This window comes from Mandrillus leucophaeus, unplaced genomic scaffold, assembly GCF_000951045.1.
Source record: "Mandrillus leucophaeus isolate KB7577 unplaced genomic scaffold, Mleu.le_1.0 Scaffold13, whole genome shotgun sequence".
NCBI classification, from domain to species: Eukaryota; Metazoa; Chordata; class Mammalia; order Primates; family Cercopithecidae; genus Mandrillus; species Mandrillus leucophaeus.
Genome location: NW_012101254.1, coordinates 4,588,527 through 4,594,935, shown reverse-complemented (window position 1 = coordinate 4,594,935; position 6,409 = coordinate 4,588,527).

The window sequence follows — 6,409 nt, the reverse complement described above, 5'->3', positions numbered from 1 at the left end:
AAAAAAAAAAAAAAAAGAAAAATTGAGCAGATTCCCAAATGATAAGAGCAGCCTCACCAGGCAGGGCTCTGGCTAAGGCTGTGTGCCCACACTCGCCATTTTCACACTCGTGGCTCTTTGGGACTCAGCGGGAGCATGTTACTCTGCTGAGTCCTGTGTCGTGCTAATGCCAGAGCTTACCTGGAGGCTCTGGCTGGTGTCCCAGTCCTTCTTCCTCAATTCTGTTGACTCAAAGACTTGACAGAGTTCTGCCCTCTTTCTGACACTGGGAGAACACTCATCAGGGTGAAAGGAAGGCTGAGCACTGCGGCCTGTCTGAAGCCGGGCCTTGACTCTTCCCCATTCTTAGTGGTTAGTCCTCCTCTAGTGGCTAAGGCTGCCATTGCATTCTCAAAACCACCCTAGAGTTCCCCAGCCACTGTCACTATTAGGAGCCCCTCCTACTTCCCAACCCTGGGAGCCTCTGCCTGACATTGGACAGGGGGCAGATGCCATGGAGGGCTGAGGAGCAGTTTGGCTTGGAGACCCCAGGGCAGGGGCCTAAGGGGAGTAGCTTATGTGTCTGTGGTTGAGGGCTTCTGAGGAGCGGCTGTGCCATCCAGTGAACTTGAGCAGCATTGGAGAAATCTCGTTCCTTGTTCCAACAAAACTTAGCACGCTGTGGGTACAAAGCACCATGTGCAGTGGGAGTATGAAGACGAACAAGGCAATTCTAACCCTCAGTTTTCAGCCTCAGGTCATGAGGCTTCCAGTGGCTTCTACAGATTAAACTGCTGCACACTGGCACATGATAATGCAAACCGCTCTGACACCATTCAGGAAGCACCTACTTCATCCAGAGAGTATCAGCGTATTCTAGAGATGAGAAAAGGAGAAGGACCTCGTTTTATGAGAACTTAGTGTGAAGAGGAACTTGATGCGTATTCTCACTTCTCACACCAGCCTTCCACCCATTTCACAGCTGTGGACGCTGGCTCAGAGAAGTGCGGGCCAGGCACAGTGGCTCACGCCTGTAATCCCAGCATTTTGGGAGGCTGAGGCAGGTGGATCACCTGAGGTCAGGAGTTTGAGACCAGCCTGGCCAACATGGTGAAACCCTGTCTACTAAAAATACAAAAATTAGCTGTGTTTGGTGGCGTGCGCCTGTAATCACAGCTACTTGGGAGGCTGAGGCAGGAGAATCGCTTGAACCCAGGAGGTAGAGGTTGCAGTGAGCCGAGATGGTACCATTACACTCCAGCCTGAGCAATAAGAGTGACACTGTATCTCAAAAAAAAAAAGTGGTAGCTTGCTGGGCCACTCACCTTGAGACACATACAAAGGACTTCTTAACAACTTACCTTTCTGTTAAAAAGGGAAAGGTCATTTCTGGCTTTAAGGGCGTCCAAAAACCAGTGGGAAAGACAAGCCACAAATCTAAGCAGCCAGAGAACAAACCTAAGGTGTCCTGGAGGGAACCAATTTTCAGAAGAGGTCAGCACAGATAATGGAGTCGGAAAAGCCTGTGCCGTGGGGTGTGACCTGTGTCGTGAGGAAGGACGAAGAATCTCCTTTACAGTACAGTTCGAGAGGAATGGAAATTGTCTGTGGTACAGTGAGGAGACACTGAACGCAGCAGAAGATTCCTACTCAGTATTGTGAGGGTTGAGAGTCTGACGGACCAGACCAGGGGGTTTGGATGTCCATTCCAATAGAAATGTTAATTTACAACCATAGGTACTATTTGAAGGAGGATACCAAGTATAATGCCAAGTCCTAGAGTGTGGAGGCCTCCGGGCCTGCTAATGTTAACCCTTTCCAGTCTTTGCAAACCCAGATTCCTGCCTGACGAGGTCTCCCTCAGGTACCTGGAGGACTTTGTTGGTTGGAAAATAGTGTCATTTCCAGAACCCTTCCTCTTCTTTCTAGAGACTCCACTTCCTTGCTTAAACTCTTAGAACAAGTCAAAGATTAGTTTCCCAATTGTACTCGTGGGTACTTGGGACTCACACACAGATTCCCACAGAACTTGGATAGCCTCACCCTCAAGTAGAAGCGGTGTTTGCTGCCAAGTAGCGAACGCATTTTACTCAGTTGCTAAGTGGTGGGAGGTGTTCCTGTCCTGAGCCTTTCTTTGGCTCTCCGAATCATAACATAGCTCTGAGTTGAATAAACTTTTTTCCCAAATGACCAGAAAGTAGATCTTATTATATTGGGAAATAAAATGAAAAAACTTAACCAGCAAAAACCAAAATTAGTGCCTTTTAAAAAAATTTTTATCTTTTTGAGATGGCATCTCGCTTTGTCGCCCAGGCTGGAGTGCAGTGGTGCGATCTTGGCTCACTAAAACCTCCGCCTCCCAGGTTCAAGTGATTCTCCTGCCTCAGCTTCCCAAGTAAGTGGGACTACAGGCACGTGCTACCACGCCCAGCTAACTTTTTATATTTTTAGTAGAGGTTTTGCCATGTTGACCAGGCTGGTGTTGAACTCCTGACCTCAAGTGATCCACCCGCCTCGGTCTTCCAAAGTGCTAGGATTACAGGCGTGAGCCACCGCACCCAGCCAAAATTAGCCCTTTAATACAATACCTTTGACTGAGCCTGTTCCACATTCACTGAGAAACAACTTCATATGTGCCATGTAATTGTCACAAAGCATAAAAAGTTACTTTCCTTCCTGAGGTACTTAACAGGTTTGATCTATTTCTTTTATAAGAAACATTTATATGCCAAGCACTGTTCTAAGCGCTTTACAGATACATCCCTTTGACACTTGCATGAATCCTTTGACTCTATCCCCCGCCTTGAAAGAAGTCTGGCTAACGTTGGGTTGCTATTACAGCCATTTTCTCCCACCTCTTCACTGTCCACCCTAGTGAAGGAGACAACCCCCTCAACATAGGTAGTCCACCTGGAGCTTTGTCAGCTGCACTCTAGTCCTCACCTTACAACTACCTACCTGAAACCATGGGCAAGTCAGTATGCCTGTAGGCTTTTAGTTTTTATATTAAAAAAATTTTTTTGAGATAGGGTCTCATTCTGTCACCTAGGCTGGAGTGCAGTGGCGCGATCTCAGCTCACTGCAGCCTTGACCTCGTGGGCTCAAGTGATCCTCCCACTTAAGCCTCCCAAGTAGCTGGGACCACAATGGCCATACCACCATGCCCGGCTAATTTTTTGTGGTTTTTTTTGTAGGGATGGGGTTTTGCCATGTCGCCCAGGCTGGTCTCAAACTCCTGGACTCAAGCGATCCTCCCCACTCAGCCTCCAGAAAAGCTGGGACTACAGGCACATGCCACCATGCCTGGCTAATTTTTGTTCTTTGTTTTGTTTTGTAGAGATGGGGATTCGCCATGTTGCCCAGGCTGGTCTATTCCTGGGCTCAAGTGATCCTCCCGCATCAGCCTCCTAAAGTGCTGGGATTACAGCCATGAGCCACCATGCCCAGCCCACCTATAGGCTTTAAAAGGGTAGTTGGCAATTCCCAGTGTAAAACTGCAAAGTGTCTGTAGTTCTGCAATAATATCCCCAGAGACAATAAGGGGGCATTGACCGGTGGAGGTGAGGAGCAGAGAATGAGGGTCAGGATGGGATGAGTGCTTACGGAAGACTCATCTGGCAGCAGTGCCTAGAAGAGGGAAAGGAGCCATTCCACCATCTGGAAGCCAATTAGGAAGTTGTTGCAGTAAACATAGCATGGGTGACAAGGGTCTGGATTCAGAGACAGGAATAGATGTTATACGACTGAGGAGAGAGGAGAGTGAAGAATGACCGCACAGTGTGGGACCTCAAGACTGGAAGAATGAAGACTGATGAAGGTAGACCAGATAGCCAGTTTGGGGGAGGGGAGGGTTGATTCCCTTTGGGTGTGATACCTAGCTGCCATGGGCCATCTATATGGAGATGTTATGGAGGTAATGGAGCTGGGGAGTTGCAGCAAGCACAACAGAGACAGGTGGCATTTATATGTGATAACACAAGTACCATGAGAGCAGGGACTTTATTCACTGATGTATCCCAAACACCCAGAACAAGGTTGAGCACATAGTAGGTGCTCAATAAACGTGTTGACTGAAGCATCAACATAAAGGTAATTGAAGCTTTTAAAATATGCATATTTGTAGAATGGGGGCAAGCCTCAATTTCAGCAAGGGCAGCAAGAGAACTCAGAGGAAAGCCCTCAAGAGGCCCAGAATTCCAAGTGTGTGAGGGACAGGAGACGTATTGGCAGGTTCAAATCCTGTAGCAGGCCAAAGAGAAGGAAATTTGAGGCAAGGACGTTGTCACAATAGTTGTTAGGCTGATGCTCTGTGGTGGTAAGCAGGTTTCACGAGGTTACTGAGGGACTGGTTTAGAAGCTGAGGTCATTTACCAAGTGGCAAGGAAAAAAATGGGTATTGAGATTGGGCGCTCAAAGGCTCTAGAGAAGGTCGGGGAAGCTGTGATGAATCTGCAGGAGATTAATAGAGTCACAAGCAAGACTTGAGGGAAAGCTAAACACTGAATTTGTGGTGGGGCTGGGGGAAGCCATGTCCAGGGCAGGGGTGTGGAAGGGCTTGTACTCCCTGGAGAACCCAAGAAATAGAAATGACTGCCTGCTTGAGAGCACCTGGATTGCTACCATCACATGCTCCCATCAGACACAGATTTATACCTCGGGAATCAGCATGTATGAAACCTGCTTGTTGGCCCATTGGTAGGAGCTGGGGATTAGAGGGTATGTTATGGACTTTGCATTGGCCTGATGTTTATCTGTTCACCATCCTTCCACCCATTCCTTCCATCACCAGCAGTCACACTGAGCATGTACTTGGTGTCTGGCTGTGAGTTAGATGCTGGGGGAGCATGCCTTCCTTTAAGGAGTGTGCAGTCAGTAGCCACTCCCCGTGTTACTGTGCCTCCCAGCAGTCCTGTGTGACCACGTCCTGGTCCAGCAGGATGGAGGGAAGCAGGGAGGCCATGCTTGGGCAGACTCCATGGTCAGGAAAAAGCAAGTCTGTTGTTTTAGGGTCTGAACCCTGCTTATTTTGGTAAGCTTTCTTATCTTTTTAATATTCTGGGTTCAGTTCCCTTCTATTTCTCCCCAGGTTTTTGGCTACAGTCCTTTAAATTAAATTTATAGCCATCATTGTTGAGCCAAAGCAAACAAGAGAATGGAATTGGAGGTTAAGGTTGTTTGGGTCATGTCCTCTGAGTGAGCTTCACCAGGCCCAGACTTCTTCCTGTCCCCAGGATGCTGTAGCCAGAGAGCAGATGAGGGTGTCTGGGGTACTGCATGGGGAATGGCAAGAGCAGAGAGAGGCTAGGGCCAGGGCTGAAGGAGGGAGGCACCGGCTCTGGCAACCTGGGCCTTCCTGCCTACCCACCCTCCCCACGTTCTTTCTCTTGCCAGTTAAGGAAACAGGGCCTGCTTTGTGTATGGGGTTGCTGGTGATCACAGCTGCATCTGGGGGTGTGGTGGTGTACACGTGGAGTCCCAGCTGCTTAGGAAGCTGAGGCAGGAGGATTGTTTGAACCCAGGAGTTTGAGGCTAGCCTGAGCAGCATAGCAAGACCCCATCTCAAAAAAGAAAAAAGAAAAAGCCCACACACAGCTGCATCTGGGGCCTCAGGCTTTGCCCTGTTGGGGCCTGGGAACTGCCCCTCCACGCACCCCTTGGAAGGTACTTACCAGGTACTGACGAGGTGGCCCTGGGAACTGCCAGAGTTGGGGGAAGGGAGGTTGGAGAGTTGAGAGAGAAGAGTACTCCAACTGTAAAAGGAACACCCTGAATACAGTTCTCCACAGTGAGGGGCTCTGCCTGGCGGAGGGGAAAAGGGTCTTCCCATCCTGACCCCAGTCCTGAGACTCACTGCAGAGACTTCCGGCTGCCTCTGCCGCTACCGTGGTGCAGGCCCCTGTGGGGGGCGCTGCTCCCCAGCCAGCGGGGTTCTAGGCAGCGGGAGGGCCAAATGCCTCCTTCAAGCTGGCTGCACTGGGGCCCTGACCGGGCGGGAGGGCCGATAGAGGGTGGTGCTTATCACCCGGGCTTCCTCTTGACCCTGCCCCCTGGGTCCTGGACCTTGGCCTTCACCTCTCAGACGTGGTGCAGGACTCACCCTGGGCCACTCCAGGTGGGCAGCCTGGGGAGAAGGGCGGGACCTGCCCATGTGCCCATGCTACCCCACCCAGTCACTGCAGCACGAGGCTTCTAAGGTTCGCAACCTGCATTCTGGCCCCTTGGTCTCCAGTCTCTCCTTTGAACAGCCCTGCAGCTCGCAGCAGAGAAATCCAGCCTGCCTCTTTCCCTCCGCTCTCCATTTCACCCCTTCCCTAGCTGTCCCTCTTCTCTGGTTCCTTCCTCTCTGACCTGAAAGCCCTCCCCTCCCCGAGTTAATCAGCCATGTAAAGAGCTGGGGCTGGCTGAGGGACGGGCCCTCCCCCCTCCCCCC